The following is a 19,372-nucleotide window of genomic DNA, read 5'->3' on the forward strand; positions in this document are numbered from 1 at the left end:
GCCAGGAGTCCTGCTCGGAAAAGGGCAGATGTATCTCCGTTTGGTTATATCTTGGAATAAACTTCTGTATCTTAATACTGGTTTTTTTTTTTTTTTGCTTTTAATTGTAATACCTTTGATAGGTAAGGACTTAGTGAGGTATTGATCAACAGTTAGGATTTCCAATAAATACATTTTGGACTTAGTAGGGAGTTAGCACTTACAGGATAGAAAGTATGCAGATTACTAAAATCAAAAGGGATAGATAAAAATTCATAGCAAGTTTATGTTTTCTCCAGTTTCTTAAAAGATTTGGGATGACCGTCTTTTCTCCTGAGTACAGATTTTTTCAAGCTCATATTTAAATCTCTCCAGTATGCTTTCAATTGGACTATTTCATAGCAGGCCAACAAGTTCTTCCATCCCTCAAATAAATGATCTACAAAGGAAAAAATAAGTGAAACAGTTTGAGTGATGCAGGAGCACTTTATTTCTCTGATAATTCAGTGTAATGTAGAAAAACACTTTGCTGTAAGGCTTGAGTAGTTATCAAGACAGTACGATTTGGTTGCTGCTTTTAGCCAGGTATATAGAAGTCATTCCTCATTTATTTTTAAATACAATATGTGGTGTACAGCAGCTAGGAAATCAGAGTTAATAGATTAATGATTGGAAGAAAACCAGGTAACTGGACAAGTATAATCATGAACAGCTGGATAAGGCTGCCTGTGCACACACACACTGATCAGACATTGCCTTTGGAGATGACAAGACCTGGTTGTCATGCCAGTTGTGCACCAAAACCCAGCACTGAGCACAGAGCACACACTCGATGTCGGTGTGGCAGGGCTGGTGCTGCCTGCAATAGTGGGAATCACAAATGGGAGTTGAATTATGGACTTCACATTGACATTGCAGGTAGAACCATGACATGTCTGACTTGTCCGGTGTCATATAACTCAGCTCTTGTGAAAAAAACTAGATTGGATGGAGATGCCTGGCAGGACATACTCTCCTCACTGGGAGGGCAGCTCTTGAGATCCATTCCTACATGCTCCTGCCCATCCCTGAGGTCACAGCAGGCTCTGAGGTCACAGCAGGCTCTGAGGTCAGAGCAGGCTCTGAGGTCACAGAGGTCCCAGAGCCCTGCTCTTGCACAGCACCACAGCGACCGAGCAGTCCGTCGCTGACCACAACTGTTGCGGCAGCAGCGGCGGCGGCAGCAGCGGTGCTGACCTTGGCACAGCAGTGCCAGGACTGTGGTGGCAGCGAGAGCTGCGGGACTGGCTCAGGGCAAGGCACCATGGCCCTTGCTCTGCGCCTCTTGCTCCTGCTCCTGCTGGCAGTGGCCCTGCCTGCCAGGGCTGCCCAGGCTGCTCCGATGGGAGCGCGGGGAGCAGGTGAGCCGGCGGCCGGGCTCCCCCTTCCCGGGACAGCGCTCCCTTCTCCCCGGGAAGCGTGGGGGAGGGTTTTCCCCAGGCCTGTAGGGAGGGCTTCTGTGGTGGGAGTGGGAGAGCCCTGAGGAGCCCTGGGCTGCTCCAGCCGCCCCTCCTGGGATGTTGCCCAGGGCCTGCAAAGAGGGACGAGAGGGACCAGGAGCCAGCCCAGAGCTCCCCAGGCCCCTCTGCAGCTTTGGCCATGTCCATTGGCATCTGGCTCCCAGGGCCTTGCCCAACCCCCTTGCAGTGCCCAGTTCCCTAAGGCAGAAGGGGATCCCAGCACACCATGGAATGGTTCTGATCTCTGCTCCCTTCTAGATTGGCAACTCGACTTGGATTATCTGGAATCCCGGTTGGATGATGGTTTGAAGACCTTGGCACGTGCTGGAGGCAAGTTCTCAATGTCCCTTTTTCCTGACACAATGATCAGTGTCACTGTGGCAAGAGCTCACTCAGGTGCCACTCTCCTTAACGTCACCTCAAGGCCGAAGGATTCTGGAAACCTTGCCCTGCTCCCTTCTCGAGCCCTGAGTGATCCCCCAGGGTCGCTGTCGGGGCAGGAAGGAGCATTTAGCTGTCAGCCTTCTGCCATGTGCAATGCCAGTTGCTCCTTGCGTGTGCTCTGTGCAGCCCCGGAGAAGAGCAGAGAGGGAAGGGGCCGGGCCCAGGGCTGTGGCCCGGGGCGCTGTGCCCGGCGCGGCTCCTCTGCCGGCCCCAGGGAGCCTGAGGATGTCCAACAGTGCCAGGGGAGCTCTTCTGTCCTGACTTTCTTTGCAGCTGAACCTGTTGGTGATGGTCAAGCGACTTCCCAGCCCATGTCCACGACTGAGCCTCAGCGAGAAGATGAGGGTAGGTCAAGGCCTTTCCCCTGGGAGAGCTGCCAGCTCAGAGCCCAAAGGTGGCCAGCGGGGCATCGCTGCAGGTGCCAGGACACAGCTGTGCCCGTGTGTGCCCTCGCCCTGCGGGATCCCCTCCCTGCTCCTGCAGCTCAGTGCTGCCCATGCAGAGCAGCAGAGATGACAGAAGCTTCTCTGGCTGTTGAGTTACAGGTGTGTCTGCAGGGAGGACTCCTCCAGCTCCTTTGCTGGTTCCTGCGCGCAAGCCCGGCTCCCATCGCAGGGGTGAGCAGTGAGTCCCTGCTGACCCCACAGGCTGAGCACTGGTTTTGTGGGATCCACTCATCTGAAATGAAACTACTTTCTGTTAAGGCCCTCCAAAAGGAAAGACCCAAGCTAAAGGAGAATATAAAGATCTGAAGCCTTCCGAACCTCTGGACCAGATGCTGAGTGATCTGGAGAGACGGCGTGGTGGGTGCATTTCTCTCAGCCTTCTCCCGAGCCTCAGCAGCCGGGGGCTGTCGCTGCACATCTGCACACGCCGTGCCCGGCACAGGGGAAGGGATCCATGGCAGCCTCGCGGCCCCGCTGCTGCTTTCACGCCCTGCAGGGCTGTTTCCCAGCCTGGCCTGGCTGCAGCTCCTCCCCAGCCTCTGCAGGAAGGCATTTGGCATCAGCTGACAGGGTGCCCAAACTGCACCACGGGCCATGCACACCCTGAGATCCCCTGCAATCTCCTGGTCTCTGGGTAGATCAGGAGTGGAGGCTCTTGGGAGGAGGGAGAGCCCTGGCCTATCCCAAAAGTTTATATGATTACGTGATCCTTATCCATGGTTTTGGCAAGTATTGTTTCCTGAAGAAGCCAACACACAAATGGGGAACAGTTCCACCTGACCCAGCTGTCCCTCCTCCTTTCTCCAGAGATGGAAGCAGAGGCTGTGCTGACGGCGGCGTTTCCCGGAGGAAGCAGTGGCTCATTGGCAGCCTCTGCTGCAGGAAGGGAGGCCATGCCAGGCACAGGCACAGGAGGTAATTGCTGAGCCTCTGCGCCTGAGCCCTGCTGAGGCTTGAGCTGCCATCTCTGCTGCTGGGCAGCGCGGGCACAGCCCGGGCAAGAGCGGCACAGCACAGAGGAATTCTCCCGAGCAGGCTCGGGGCACGCGGGCACTGAGCAGTCCTGCTGGGCTCCCTCCGTGGGAGACACGTCCCGAAACCTGGGAGCAGCTGCAAGGGCTGCCCATGGTGGGGAAAGGGCAGAGCAGGGCTGCTGTGTGTCCTGACAGGGCCTGGCTCTGTCCCCCTGGGCTGTGGGAGCTGTCCCAGCAGAGGGAGGGAGGGGCAGTTGTGGCCCTGCCTGCTGCACATTTCCCAGGGCTGTAGGGAGGGTTTCCACCGTGGCAGTGCTCCGGAGAGCCCTGAGGGGCCCTGGGCTGCTCCAGCCGCCCCTCCTGGGATGTTGCCCAGGGCCTGCAAAGAGGGACGAGAGGGACCAGGAGCCAGCCCAGAGCTCCCCAGGCCCCTCTGCAGCTTTGGCCATGTCCATTGGCATCTGGCTCCCAGGGCCTTGCCCAACCCCCTTGCAGTGCCCAGTTCCCTAAGGCAGAAGGGGATCCCAGCACACCATGGAATGGTTCTGATCTCTGCTCCCTTCTAGATTGGCAACACGACTTGGATGATCTGGAATCCCGGCTGGATGATGGTTTGAAGACCTTGGCACGTGCTGGAGGCAAGTTCTCAATGTCCCTTTTTCCTGACACAATGATCAGTGTCACTGTGGCAAGAGCTCACTCAGGTGCCACTCTCCTTAACGTCACCTCAAGGCCGAAGGATTCTGGAAACCTTGCCCTGCTCCTTTCTCGAGCCCTGAGTGATCCCCCAGGGTCGCTGTCGGGGCAGGAAGGAGCATTTAGCTGTCAGCCTTCTTGCCGTGTGCAATGCCAGTTGCTCCTTGCGTGTGCTCTGTGCAGCCCCGGAGAAGAGCAGAGAGGGAAGGGGCCGGGCCCAGGGCTGTGGCCCGGGGCGCTGTGCCCGGCGCGGCTCCTCTGCCGGCCCCAGGGAGCCTGAGGATGTCCAACAGTGCCAGGGGAGCTCTTCTGTCCTGACTTTCTTTGCAGCTGAACCTGTTGGTGATGGTCAAGCGACTTCCCAGCCCATGTCCACGACTGAGCCTCAGCGAGAAGATGAGGGTAGGTCAAGGCCTTTCCCCTGGGAGAGCTGCCAGCTCAGAGCCCAAAGGTGGCCAGCGGGGCATCGCTGCAGGTGCCAGGACACAGCTGTGCCCGTGTGTGCCCTCGCCCTGCGGGATCCCCTCCCTGCTCCTGCAGCTCAGTGCTGCCCATGCAGAGCAGCAGAGATGACAGAAGCTTCTCTGGCTGTTGAGTTACAGGTGTGTCTGCAGGGAGGACTTCTCCAGCTCCTTTGCTGGTTCCTGCACGCAAGCCCGGCTCCCATCGCAGGGGTGAGTAGTGAGTCCCTGCTGACCCCACAGGCTGAGCACTGGTTTTGTGGGATCCACTCATCTGAAATGGAACTACTTTCTGTTAAGGTCCTCCAAAAGGGAAGAACAAAGCTACAGGACACAAGAAATCACTTGAGTCAAACGACGTCCTGAAACAAATTGTGAAAGAACTGCAGGGAGGACAAGGTGGGTGCATTTCCCTCAGCCTTCTCCCGAGCCTCAGCAGCCGGGGGCTGTCACTGCACATCTGCACACGCCGTGCCCGGCACAGGGGAAGGGATCCATGGCAGCCTCGCGGCCCCGCTGCTGCTTTCACGCCCTGCAGGGCTGTTTCCCAGCCTGGCCTGGCTGCAGCTCCTCCCCAGCCTCTGCAGGAAGGCATTTGGCATCAGCTGACAGGGTGCCCAAACTGCACCACGGGCCATGCACACCCTGAGATCCCCTGCAATTTCCTGGTCTCCCAGGACATCATGAGGGATGGCTTCTTGGAGGAGGGATGGCCCTGGCCAGCCCCAAGGACCTGGGCATTTTCCTGATCCTGATCCATATCTTTGACAAGTGCTTCCTGAAGAAGCCACCTGCCTGACTGGGAACAGCTCCATCTGATCCAGCTGTCCCTCTTCCTTTCTCCAGAGGTGGACATAGAGGCTCTGTGGAAGGCAGCATTTCCTGAAGGATGGGAGGCGATGCCAGGCAAGGCCACAGGCACAGGAGGTAATTGCTGTGCAGGCTCAGCCCTCGGGGGGGACTGTGTGGCAGCAGCTCTCCCCCCAGGGCCGGCCCTGTCTGACAGGGCCTGGCTCTGTCCCCCTGGGCTGTGGGAGCTGTCCCAGCAGAGGGAGGGAGGGGCAGTTGTGGCCCTGCCTGCTGCACATTTCCCAGGGCTGTAGGGAGGGTTTCCACCGTGGCAGTGCTCCGGAGAGCCCTGAGGGGCCCTGGGCTGCTCCAGCCGCCCCTCCTGGGATGTTGCCCAGGGCCTGCAAAGAGGGACGAGAGGGACCAGGAGCCAGCCCAGAGCTCCCCAGGCCCCTCTGCAGCTTTGGCCATGTCCATTGGCATCTGGCTCCCAGGGCCTTGCCCAACCCCCTTGCAGTGCCCAGTTCCCTAAGGCAGAAGGGGATCCCAGCACACCATGGAATGGTTCTGATCTCTGCTCCCTTCTAGATTGGCAACGCAACTTGGATGATCTGGAAGTGCTGGCGAATGATGGTGTGAAGATCTTGGAGAATGCTGGAGGCAAGTTCTCAATGTCCCTTTTTCCTGACACAATGATCAGTGTCACTGTGGCAAGAGCTCACTCAGGTGCCACTCTCGTTAACGTCACCTCAAGGCCAAAGGATTCTGGAAACCTTGCCCTGCTCCCTTCTCGAGCCCTGAGTGATCCCCCAGGGTCGCTGTCGGGGCAGGAAGGAGCATTTAGCTGTCAGCCTTCTTGCCGTGTGCAATGCCAGTTGCTCCTTGCGTGTGCTCTGTGCAGCCCCGGAGAAGAGCAGAGAGGGAAGGGGCCGGGCCCAGGGCTGTGGCCCGGGGCGCTGTGCCCGGCGCGGCTCCTCTGCCGGCCCCAGGGAGCCTGAGGATGTCCAACAGTGCCAGGGGAGCTCTTCTGTCCTGACTTTCTTTGCAGCTGAACCTGTTGGTGAAGCAGCTTCCCAGCCCATGTCCACGACTGAGCCTCAGGGAGAAGATGAGGGTAGGTCAAGGCCTTTCCCCTGGGAGAGCTGCCAGCTCAGAGCCCAAAGGTGGCCAGCGGGGCATCGCTGCAGGTGCCAGGACACAGCTGTGCCCGTGTGTGCCCTCGCCCTGCGGGATCCCCTCCCTGCTCCTGCAGCTCAGTGCTGCCCATGCAGAGCAGCAGAGATGACAGAAGCTTCTCTGGCTGTTGAGTTACAGGTGTGTCTGCAGGGAGGACTTCTCCAGCTCCTTTGCTGGTTCCTGCACGCAAGCCCGGCTCCCATCGCAGGGGTGAGCAGTGAGTCCCTGCTGACCCCACAGGCTGAGCACTGGTTTTGTGAGATCCACTCATCTGAAATGGAACTACTTTCTGTTAAGGTCCTCCAAAAGGGAAGACCCAAGATAAAGGAGAATATAAAGATCTGAAGCCTTCCGAACTACTGGACCAGATGCTGAGTGATCTGGAGAGACGGCGTGGTGGGTGCATTTCCCTCAGCCTTCTCCTGAGCCTCAGCAGCCGGGGGCTGTCGCTGCACATCTGCACACGCCGTGCCCGGCACAGGGGAAGGGATCCATGGCAGCCTCGCGGCCCCGCTGCTGCTTTCACGCCCTGCAGGGCTGTTTCCCAGCCTGGCCTGGCTGCAGCTCCTCCCCAGCCTCTGCAGGAAGGCATTTGGCATCAGCTGACAGGGTGCCCAAACTGCACCACGGGCCATGCACACCCTGAGATCCCCTGCAATCTCCTGGTCTCTGGGTAGATCAGGAGTGGAGGCTCTTGGGAGGAGGGAGAGCCCTGGCCTATCCCAAAAGTTTATATGATTACGTGATCCTTATCCATGGTTTTGGCAAGTATTGTTTCCTGAAGAAGCCAATACACAAATGGGGAACAGTTCCACCTGACCCAGCTGTCCCTCCTCCTTTCTCCAGAGATGGAAGCAGAGGCTGTGCTGACGGCGGCGTTTCCTGGAGGAAGCAGTGGCTCATTGGCAGCCTCTGCTGCAGGAAGGGAGGCCATGCCAGGCACAGGCACAGGAGGTAATTGCTGAGCCTCTGCGCCTGAGCCCTGCTGCGGCTTGAGCTGCCATCTCTGCTGCTGGGCAGTGCGGGCACAGCCCGGGCAAGAGCGGCACAGCACAGAGGAATTCTCCCGAGCAGGCTCAGGGCACGCGGGCACTGAGCAGTCCTGCTGGGCTCCCTCCGTGGGAGACACGTCCCGAAACCTGGGAGCGGCTGCAAGGGCTGCCCATGGTGGGGAAAGGGCAGAGCAGGGCTGCTGTGTGTCCTGACAGGGCCTGGCTCTGTCCCCCTGGGCTGTGGGAGCTGTCCCAGCAGAGGGAGGGAGGGGCAGTTGTGGCCCTGCCTGCTGCACATTTCCCAGGGCTGTAGGGAGGGTTTCCACCGTGGCAGTGCTCCGGAGAGCCCTGAGGGGCCCTGGGCTGCTCCAGCCGCCCCTCCTGGGATGTTGCCCAGGGCCTGCAAAGAGGGACGAGAGGGACCAGGAGCCAGCCCAGAGCTCCCCAGGCCCCTCTGCAGCTTTGGCCATGTCCATTGGCATCTGGCTCCCAGGGCCTTGCCCAACCCCCTTGCAGTGCCCAGTTCCCTAAGGCAGAAGGGGATCCCAGCACACCATGGAATGGTTCTGATCTCTGCTCCCTTCTAGATTGGCAACACGACTTGGATTATCTGGAATCCCGGCTGGATGATGGTTTGAAGACCTTGGCACATGCTGGAGGCAAGTTCTCAATGTCCCTTTTTCCTGACACAATGATCAGTGTCACTGTGGCAAGAGCTCACTCAGGTGCCACTCTCGTTAACGTCACCTCAAGGCCAAAGGATTCTGGAAACCTTGCCCTGCTCCCTTCTCGAGCCCTGAGTGATCCCCCAGGGTCGCTGTCGGGGCAGGAAGGAGCATTTAGCTGTCAGCCTTCTGCCATGTGCAATGCCAGTTGCTCCTTGCGTGTGCTCTGTGCAGCCCCGGAGAAGAGCAGAGAGGGAAGGGGCCGGGCCCAGGGCTGTGGCCCGGGGCGCTGTGCCCGGCGCGGCTCCTCTGCCGGCCCCAGGGAGCCTGAGGATGTCCAACAGTGCCAGGGGAGCTCTTCTGTCCTGACTTTCTTTGCAGCTGAACCTGTTGGTGAAGCAGCTTCCCAGCCCATGTCCACGACTGAGCCTCAGCGAAAAGATGAGGGTAGGTCAAGGCCTTTCCCCTGGGAGAGCTGCCAGCTCAGAGCCCAAAGGTGGCCAGCGGGGCATCGCTGCAGGTGCCAGGACACAGCTGTGCCCGTGGGTGCCCTCGCCCTGCGGGATCCCCTCCCTGCTCCTGCAGCTCAGTGCTGCCCATGCAGAGCAGCAGAGATGACAGAAGCTTCTCTGGCTGTTGAGTTACAGGTGTGTCTGCAGGGAGGACTTCTCCAGCTCCTTTGCTGGTTTCTGCACGCAAGCCCGGCTCCCATCGCAGGGGTGAGCAGTGAGTCCCTGCTGACCCCATAGGCTGAGCACTGGTTTTGTGGGATCCACTCATCTGAAATGAAACTACTTTCTGTTAAGGTCCTCCAAAAAGAAAGAACAAAGCTACAGGAGACAAGAAATCACTTGAGTCAAACGACGTCCTGAAACAAATTGTGAAAGAACTGCAGGGAGGACAAGGTGGGTGCATTTCCCTCAGCCTTCTCCCGAGCCTCAGCAGCCGGGGGCTGTCGCTGCACATCTGCACACGCCGTGCCCGGCACAGGGAAAGGGATCCATGGCAGCCTCGCGGCCCCGCTGCTGCTTTCACGCCCTGCAGGGCTGTTTCCCAGCCTGGCCTGGCTGCAGCTCCTCCCCAGCCTCTGCAGGAAGGCATTTGGCATCAGCTGACAGGGTGCCCAAACTGCACCACGGGCCATGCACACCCTGAGATCCCCTGCAATCTCCTGGTCTCTGGGTAGATCAGGAGTGGAGGCTCTTGGGAGGAGGGAGGGCCCTAGAGGGAGACCCCAAAGCCCATCCAATATCTGGAAGCTTATCCACGATTTTGACAAGAATTGCCTCCTGAAGAAGCCAACACACAAATGGGGAACAGTTCCACCTGACCCAGCTGTCCCTCCTCCTTTCTCCAGAGATGGAAGCAGAGGCTGTGCTGACGGCGGCGTTTCCCGGAGGAAGCAGTGGCTCATTGGCAGCCTCTGCTGCAGGAAGGGAGGCCATGCCAGGCACAGGCACAGGAGGTAATTGCTGAGCCTCTGCGCCTGAGCCCTGCTGCGGCTTGAGCTGCCATCTCTGCTGCTGGGCAGTGCGGGCACAGCCCGGGCAAGAGCGGCACAGCACAGAGGAATTCTCCCGAGCAGGCTCGGGGCATGCGGGCACTGAGCAGTCCTGCTGGGCTCCCTCCGTGGGAGACACGTCCCGAAACCTGGGAGCGGCTGCAAGGGCTGCCCATGGTGGGGAAAGGGCAGAGCAGGGCTGCTGTGTGTCCTGACAGGGCCTGGCTCTGTCCCCCTGGGCTGTGGGAGCTGTCCCAGCAGAGGGAGGGAGGGGCAGTTGTGGCCCTGCCTGCTGCACATTTCCCAGGGCTGTAGGGAGGGTTTCCACCGTGGCAGTGCTCCGGAGAGCCCTGAGGGGCCCTGGGCTGCTCCAGCCGCCCCTCCTGGGATGTTGCCCAGGGCCTGCAAAGAGGGACGAGAGGGACCAGGAGCCAGCCCAGAGCTCCCCAGGCCCCTCTGCAGCTTTGGCCATGTCCATTGGCATCTGGCTCCCAGGGCCTTGCCCAACCCCCTTGCAGTGCCCAGTTCCCTAAGGCAGAAGGGGATCCCAGCACACCATGGAATGGTTCTGATCTCTGCTCCCTTCTAGACTGGCAACGAGACTTGGATTATCTGGAATCCCGGCTGGATGATGGTTTGAAGACCTTGGCACATGCTGGAGGCAAGTTCTCAATGTCCCTTTTTCCTGACACAATGATCAGTGTCACTGTGGCAAGAGCTCACTCAGGTGCCACTCTCCTTAACGTCACCTCAAGGCCAAAGGATTCTGGAAACCTTGCCCTGCTCCTTTCTCGAGCCCTGAGTGATCCCCCAGGGTCGCTGTCGGGGCAGGAAGGAGCATTTAGCTGTCAGCCTTCTTGCCGTGTGCAATGCCAGTTGCTCCTTGCGTGTGCTCTGTGCAGCCCCGGAGAAGAGCAGAGAGGGAAGGGGCCGGGCCCAGGGCTGTGGCCCGGGGCGCTGTGCCCGGCGCGGCTCCTCTGCCGGCCCCAGGGAGCCTGAGGATGTCCAACAGTGCCAGGGGAGCTCTTCTGTCCTGACTTTCTTTGCAGCTGAACCTGTTGGTGATGGTCAAGCGACTTCCCAGCCCATGTCCACGACTGAGCCTCAGCGAAAAGATGAGGGTAGGTCAAGGCCTTTCCCCTGGGAGAGCTGCCAGCTCAGAGCCCAAAGGTGGCCAGCGGGGCATCGCTGCAGGTGCCAGGACACAGCTGTGCCCGTGTGTGCCCTTGCCCTGCGGGATCCCCTCCCTGCTCCTGCAGCTCAGTGCTGCCCATGCAGAGCAGCAGAGATGACAGAAGCTTCTCTGGCTGTTGAGTTACAGGTGTGTCTGCAGGGAGGACTCCTCCAGCTCCTTTGCTGGTTCCTGCACGCAAGCCCGGCTCCCATCGCAGGGGTGAGCAGTGAGTCCCTGCTGACCCCACAGGCTGAGCACTGGTTTTGTGGGATCCACTCATCTGAAATGGAACTACTTTCTGTTAAGGTCCTCCAAAAGGAAAGACCCAAGCTAAAGGAGAATATAAAGATCTGAAGCCCTCCGAACTACTGGACCAGATGCTGAGTGATCTGGAGAGACGGCGTGGTGGGTGCATTTCCCTCAGCCTTCTCCCGAGCCTCAGCAGCCGGGGGCTGTCGCTGCACATCTGCACACGCCGTGCCCGGCACAGGGAAAGGGATCCATGGCAGCCTCGCGGCCCCGCTGCTGCTTTCACGCCCTGCAGGGCTGTTTCCCAGCCTGGCCTGGCTGCAGCTCCTCCCCAGCCTCTGCAGGAAGGCATTTGGCATCAGCTGACAGGGTGCCCAAACTGCACCACGGGCCATGCACACCCTGAGATCCCCTGCAATCTCCTGGTCTCTGGGTAGATCAGGAGTGGAGGCTCTTGGGAGGAGGGAGGGCCCTAGAGGGAGACCCCAAAGCCCATCCAATATCTGGAAGCTTATCCGCGATTTTGACAAGAATTACCTCCTGAAGAAGCCAACACACAAATGGGGAACAGTTCCACCTGACCCAGCTGTCCCTCCTCCTTTCTCCAGAGATGGAAGCAGAGGCTGTGCTGACGGCGGCGTTTCCCGGAGGAAGCAGTGGCTCATTGGCAGCCTCTGCTGCAGGAAGGGAGGCCATGCCAGGCACAGGCACAGGAGGTAATTGCTGAGCCTCTGCGCCTGAGCCCTGCTGCGGCTTGAGCTGCCATCTCTGCTGCTGGGCAGTGCGGGCACAGCCCGGGCAAGAGCGGCACAGCACAGAGGAATTCTCCTGAGCAGGCTCAGGGCACGCGGGCACTGAGCAGTCCTGCTGGGCTCCCTCCGTGGGAGACACGTCCCGAAACCTGGGAGCGGCTGCAAGGGCTGCCCATGGTGGGGAAAGGGCAGAGCAGGGCTGCTGTGTGTCCTGACAGGGCCTGGCTCTGTCCCCCTGGGCTGTGGGAGCTGTCCCAGCAGAGGGAGGGAGGGGCAGTTGTGGCCCTGCCTGCTGCACATTTCCCAGGGCTGTAGGGAGGGTTTCCACCGTGGCAGTGCTCCGGAGAGCCCTGAGGGGCCCTGGGCTGCTCCAGCCGCCCCTCCTGGGATGTTGCCCAGGGCCTGCAAAGAGGGACGAGAGGGACCAGGAGCCAGCCCAGAGCTCCCCAGGCCCCTCTGCAGCTTTGGCCATGTCCATTGGCATCTGGCTCCCAGGGCCTTGCCCAACCCCCTTGCAGTGCCCAGTTCCCTAAGGCAGAAGGGGATCCCAGCACACCATGGAATGGTTCTGATCTCTGCTCCCTTCTAGATTGGCAACACGACTTGGATTATCTGGAATCCCGGCTGGATGATGGTTTGAAGACCTTGGCACATGCTGGAGGCAAGTTCTCAATGTCCCTTTTTCCTGACACAATGATCAGTGTCACTGTGGCAAGAGCTCACTCAGGTGCCACTCTCCTTAACGTCACCTCAAGGCCAAAGGATTCTGGAAACCTTGCCCTGCTCCCTTCTCGAGCCCTGAGTGATCCCCCAGGGTCGCTGTCGGGGCAGGAAGGAGCATTTAGCTGTCAGCCTTCTTGCCGTGTGCAATGCCAGTTGCTCCTTGCGTGTGCTCTGTGCAGCCCCGGAGAAGAGCAGAGAGGGAAGGGGCCGGGCCCAGGGCTGTGGCCCGGGGCGCTGTGCCCGGCGCGGCTCCTCTGCCGGCCCCAGGGAGCCTGAGGATGTCCAACAGTGCCAGGGGAGCTCTTCTGTCCTGACTTTCTTTGCAGCTGAACCTGTTGGTGATGGTCAAGCGACTTCCCAGCCCATGTCCACGACTGAGCCTCAGCGAAAAGATGAGGGTAGGTCAAGGCCTTTCCCCTGGGAGAGCTGCCAGCTCAGAGCCCAAAGGTGGCCAGCGGGGCATCGCTGCAGGTGCCAGGACACAGCTGTGCCCGTGTGTGCCCTCACCCTGCAGGATCCCCTCCCTGCTCCTTCTCAGGAGAGGTGGCTGTTTGGAGGAGGGAGGGCCCTGGCCCAGATCCAAAAGCTGAGACGTTTTCTGATAGTTATCCCCAATTTTTTACAAGCATGACCTCCTGACGATGCCACCATTGAAATGGGGAACAGTTCCATCTGACCCAGCTGTCCCTTTTCCTTTCTCAAGGGATGGACCAAATGACCATGGAGAAGACGGCGCTTCCCAGAGGAAGCAGGGGCTCATTGGCAGCCCCTGCTGCAGGAAAGGAGGAGCTGCCAGCCACGGGCACAGGCCCAGGAGGTAACTGCTGTGCCGGGCTCAGCTGGGCTCAGCCCTCGGCGGGGCTGTGTGGCAGCAGCTCTTCCCCCAGGGCCGCCCTTGCAGGGCCCGGCAGCAGCCAAAGCTGGAGGTGCCTTGGCTTCGAGGCCTCTGGAGCTCGTTCCGCAGCCCCTGGCAAACGGGACTCGTGCACCCACGTCCCTCCCGCTGCAGCCGCCTCCCGGAGCCGGCCCCGAGTGCCCAGAGGCCCCAGGCACAGGAGCAGCCCCGAGCGGGAGCCCTGCCGCCAGCCCAGGCCCAGAGGCAGCCCTGGCTCCCACACTGGGCAGGGCTGCTGTGTGTCCGGACAGGGCCTGGCTCTGTCCCCCTGCGCTGCGGGAGCTGTCGCGGGGCAGGGAGGGTCGCGGGGCAGCTGCTGCTGCAGGGATGGCTTTGGCCTGTGTCCCTCGAAGGATCCCCTGCCCCAGCAGCTGCGCTGCCCCCGGGCTCTCCTCCCGGCCCTCTGGGCTTTGTTGGTGGCACAGCCTGTGCCCAGGGGCGGCAAGGTGCCTGCAGGCCCCAGCTCTGGGGAAGCAGAGAACGTCCTGGCCGTATGCAACGTGCTGCCAGCTCAGCAGTGCTGCACAGCACGGGCTCACGCTCCCCATTGCTCCCGCAGATTCAGCCGGCACCACAACACGTGTTCCCAGTGACCAGAAGGGGAAAGGAGATGGGTTCTGTCAGGGAACACGTTGTTTGCTGGAGCTCATGGCCATCGTGGGTGGTGCAGGGCTTGTCTTGATGTTGTGCTGTGTTGGAGTTTGGTATTGCTGGAAGAGAAAACAGTGAGTATTTTGTTGCTCTCCCCCTCAAACTGCTTCCTTTAAAGGCTGCTTGTAGACAGGAAACATTCCCCGTGAGGCTGCTGTGGAGCTGTGGCGAGTCCGTGGTTGTCCAAACAACTCTGCTGAGGGTTCTGCTGCTGTCCAGTGCTTTAATTGGCCTCTTAATTGCTGGGCCTTGTCCTGGGGAGCCCACTCAGGCTGCAGCCAGTGCTGCTCCCACGGAGGCTGCCTGGCCAAGAGCAGCCCCAGGAGCACCGGGCAGGGGCAAAGCAAGGTGGGGAGGAGAAAGAGCGGGGCCGAGATTGCCCTTGAAAGGCAGACGCGCTCTGGGGCCCGCTCCTGGCCAGGGACCCTGCCCAGAGCCATCCCCTGCTGGCTGGGGCCTCGAGGGGCAGCTGTCCACCTGGGCCAAGGTGTGCCAGCAGCTGCAGCCGTGCCGGGGAGCCTTGCCAGCTCTGGGCCCTGCTGGGGAGGAGGGTCCCTGTGTGCCAGGTGCAGCTGGGGGCCTCAGACACCTCCTCTCTCCACAGGTACATCCTTCAAGAAAAGCTGAAAGCTGGCGGCTGGTCCCCAGACCTCTACAGCCAGAAGAGCTACAGCAGCAGCTCTGCGTCTGACCAGTTTTCATTTGCACCTTCATGCTCTGCACTGCTTTGAGGCCACAGGCCCAGCCCTTCATCCAGAGCTGAAGGTGAAACTCTCAGGAAAGGATTTGGAAGTGCTCAATTGAACCTTGACTGAGAGCTTCCAAAATCAGCTCTTATGTTCCAATAAAGAGATGGAGCTGGCACAGCAGTGTCCGGGTGGTACCAACAGCAAAGCCCACACGGCACCAGCGCTGGCTGAGCTCCATGTCCGGGAGCAGCCGTGGATGCCCACGGTGCGGGCGGGCAGGAGCCAGGCACGGCGCTGCTGTGACCAGCGGCGAGGCCCTGAGGGGCTGGGGGAGCCCATGCTGAGGGTCCCTGGGCTGCGGGCACGTTTCTTTCAGCGGGATCATCTGGGCATGGAGCTCCTCCAGTGGCATGCCCAGGAAAAGAGGGGAGCCATCGGGAGCATCTCCAGGGACACAGCCTGACAAGCAATGTCAGCAAGCAAATCAAAGGTCCTCCCTAATTAACACAGACTTGATGGGACCTAACTGATGGGCCATTACCAATCCAGGGTGCTGCATGGGGTGTGCTCCTCTGGGCGAGGCCTTGGCAGGGAAGGGCTGCAGCCATGGGCTGGATGGGGCTGATGAGCAGCGCCAGGAGGCACAAGAACCCGGCTGCAACCACACTTGATTTCCAGGTCAAAACACTCAGTGTAGCTAGGCTGGGGTTCCCCAAACGGCAAGTGGGGGTTTTGGAGCCCCCTGTAAGGTGCACGGGGAGCTGGGGTCCCTCGTGAGATACACGGGGATATTTTAGGTTCCCTCTGAACTATGGAGGGCACTGGGGTCTCCCGTATGTAATACAAGGGATTTGGAATCCTGTGTGAGGCATGCAGGGGGTTTGGGATCTCCATTAAGTGTGCAGGGGACTGGAGATCCCTGGAAGGCATGCAGGGGGCAGAGATCCCTCTGAGGCATGTGTGAAGGGCTTGGATTTGCCACTAAGGTATGCAGGGGGCTTGGGGTTCTTCCTCAAGCATGCAAGGGGCGGGGATCTCTCCTGAGGCACATGAGGAGGTTTTCAGATCTCGTCTCCGGTGTGCAGGGCCTGATGACCCCCATAAGTCATGTGGGTAGTTTGGAGTCACTTGTGAGGCATGCAGGGGGTTTGGGATCTTTCCCAATGCGTGCAGGGCGCTAGGGTCTCTCATGAGGTACATGAGGGGTTTTTGGGGTCTCCTCTCAGATGTGGAGAGGGCCATGGACTCGCGTAAGCATGCCGGTGCTTCGGGTCCCTCCTGCTGCACGCAGTGGGGCTGGAGTCTCTTGTGAGGCACGCAGGGGCCCGTGCGGCTCGGGGCTGCCGCGGCCCAGGGGCACCCAGGGGCACCCAGGGGCACCCAGGGGCACCCAGGGGCACCCAGGGGCAGCGGCTGTGCAGGGATCCTTGGTGTGAGGGGCCGAGGCCGCGGTGCCGGCCGGGCTCCCGCTGCACGGGCACGGCACGGCCGGTGCTGGGCGCCGGGCAGGCGGCACCCCGACCCCGCGCGGCCCCCACGGGCCCCGCTCTGCCTCCCTCAGCGCCGGGAGCCGGGCCCGGAGCACAGCCCCGGAGCCAGCCTGGCGGGACCGGGCACCGCCCAGCGCCCGGGGGGCACCGAACCGCTGCAGGAGGAGCCGGGAGCAGCCCCCGGCCGGGTCCTGGCGCTGCCCGCCGGGCTCTGCCGGGTCTGTGGCCGTCCCGGCCGGGACGGGTTCGGTCTGCGCCGGGCCCTCCCCACGGAGCGGGGTGCGAGTGAACACCCGGCTCCTACCCCTGCCTTGTGAACGCTGAGGAGGACTTGGGGGAGGACTTGGGGGCGTCACTGAACTTGCCAGAGAGAGAAACAATTCCTAGGAGAGCTGTTTAGCCCTTTTAAAAGATTAACTGAGCAACACCTTAAAATCCCAGGCTAAATCGTGTATTTTAATGCGCGGTGATTCCTTCAAGACACTTTGTAATTCGCATCAGGCCCGTGGCGCTGGGCCGGGCAGCGCCGTGTCCCAGCGAGCACAAACACCCAGGAGTTTTGATGTGTGCAGCACTTCTGGGAAGAGGGAAACGAGTCAACATCTGCACAGATTCCCAGTCTGCTTTCAGGGGTGTCACACAACAGGAGTGTTCCAGGATGAAGAAGCATTTTTACATCCTCAGGACAATGTGCTGCTGTGGGCCTGGTGGTGGATCGGAGAGAAAAGCCCCATTTGACAGACTAAATTTGACTGCAGGACAGGGATGGCTCAGCAGAAGGCCTGGGGACCTGTGCTGCCAGCCAGTGACCAGGCACTCAGACACAGCTGTAAAACCCCAGATTATCACCCTTCAGCTGTGAGGGTATAAAAGCCCAGGGGTTCGTTGTTCAGGGTCCCTCAGAGGCACCAGCTCAAGCTGTTATTCTTCCACCATGAACAGTATGAATTGTTTTAAGGATCCAGAGGTCTGACACTCTGCTATGGAGTATATTCCACATTTCCAATCTCTTGGGCATTTGAGAGCTTTTGATTTCCTTTTGCACCCAAGATAAACACACCCCCAAAACTGCACAAATAACAATCTCCTGTATCATTTCCTCCTTTTATTTTCAGCTGATTTTTACATTGTTCTATTCGCTCTGCTACCCTTGTCCTCCTCTTTCCAAAATTTCTGGGCCTATTCAACTCCAGTCTGGGATGGTGCACATTTCATTTAGTTCTGTAGGAATTTATCCCTAGCAATCCTGCCGACTACACTCATTTAAGTGTTGCAAAAACCTAACTCTGGGCTGCAATGTATGAACCACACTCCGGTGTGTGAGATGGCAGAGCACCAGAGCAGCCACTAAAGAAGGGGGCATTTGGCTACACAGGGTGTAACTTGACCATTTTTCTACTCAAAGTCCTTACAGTGATATTTTGGTGATTACCACATCTTACCACACGTTAGAAGTGAGCTGGCTGTGGACTTGAGGAAAGAAAGAAGAGCCCTAATGGTTGCAGAGCTGGACAGCACCACAGCAGTGGAGGGGTTTGTCCTGTATGGCACGGAGGGGATCCAAGGATTCTGCACCTCTGACGTGACTGCATGGGAAGTCTCAATAGAGAGAATGAGTGTTCAGTGCTCTACTGCAGTAGTTCTTGCAGGGGAGGCTGATGCTGATATGGAGGTGACTCTCCAGTGGGAGGGGGATTCTCTGAAGAACAGATCAGCAGAGGCCAGCTGGGTCTTGCTGTCCCATCCTGCTGCAGCAACGTTTGGTCAGGATTTGAGAGTGAGCAAGGCAGGGCAGTGCTCCTGAGGAGTGTAAAGGGAAATCTGCCCACACAGCACCCCCAACTGCAAGGCTGTCACACAGAGCTGAGTCAGGTTTGGTGCACGAGGACCCCATAAGGACTATTTGCTCTTCAAGGATTTTATAGAATCCTCATTCAATTCTGGAAGGGAACTCAAAGCCCATCCAGTGCCAGCCCTGCCATGGGCAGGGACACCTTCCACTGTCCCAGGCTGCTCCAGCCCCAATGTCCAGCCTGGCCTTGGACACTGCCAGGGATCCAGGGGCAGCCCCAGCTGCTCTGGGCACCCTGTGCCAGGGCCTGCCCACCCTCCCAGGGAACAATTCCTTCCTAATATCCCATCCAGCCCTGCCCTCTGGCTCTGGGAAGCCATTCCCTGTGTCCTGTCCCTCCATCCCTTGTGAAGAGTCTCTCCTCATCTTTCTTGTAGGCTCCCTGCAGCTACTGAATTTGGTCACCCAATTTGCATCACTTAGGTCACAAATTAATTAACAAGTGGCTGCTGAAGCTTGTAGGTTTGATTATTAGCTCAGATGGGCAGTTTTTGATTTTATCCATGATGGGTTCAAGCAGATGTGGTGGCCAGTTTGGCCGTAATTCTAAACACATCTGTCAGTCACCAAAAAATGTATTAAATAAAAAAGCTCCCAGTTCTACACTATCCTGTGTAGGTGATTTTTCAAATGCCAACACCTGACATTAACTTCAGAAAGGTTATTGTAGCTGGAGCTAACGATATGTGAAAGCCCTTGTTCTTACACTGCTTTCAACAATACTGCCCTGGTTCTACACCCCAAGTGTCTTGGGCTGTAGAAATAAACAGCTAAAACACACAGCTGAAGTAACCAGCACCAGGAGTTGGTGCTGGCTCTTTTGGAACTGTAATCAACTCAAATAATTTCTTGGGAAACGGAGACACTTGCAAGTGCATTTTAGTGTTGCCAAGCCTGACTGCTAATGCCTGTCATGTTGCCTTGCTCTTTGCAAAGCTGCATTTGTGTTTGTGATTCACATGTGATATTTTCCTTTCAAGTGTGCCTATTTTAGGATGATTCTGCCAAAGTAGCTTTTTTAATTTGGATTTGGTATAAAATCATCCAACGGTTGAGGCATGTATAAATTATCTGTATTTCAAACTGGTCTATATTTACCTCTAAATGTTAGTCATTTACAGAAAGGAAGAAAGATATTTCTGAAAAGGATAGATTCTTGTTTAACTACTTAAATCTATCAAACTGGAAGAACTGTTTGTTCTGCAAACTGGCATTCCAGTCCAGCTCCTAAGGCTGTAATCCAAAACTGTGTTATGATGATGTCCCAGTTGTTTC

The sequence above is a fragment of the Corvus hawaiiensis genome, chromosome 11 (genome assembly GCF_020740725.1).
Source record: "Corvus hawaiiensis isolate bCorHaw1 chromosome 11, bCorHaw1.pri.cur, whole genome shotgun sequence".
NCBI classification, from domain to species: domain Eukaryota; kingdom Metazoa; phylum Chordata; class Aves; order Passeriformes; family Corvidae; genus Corvus; species Corvus hawaiiensis.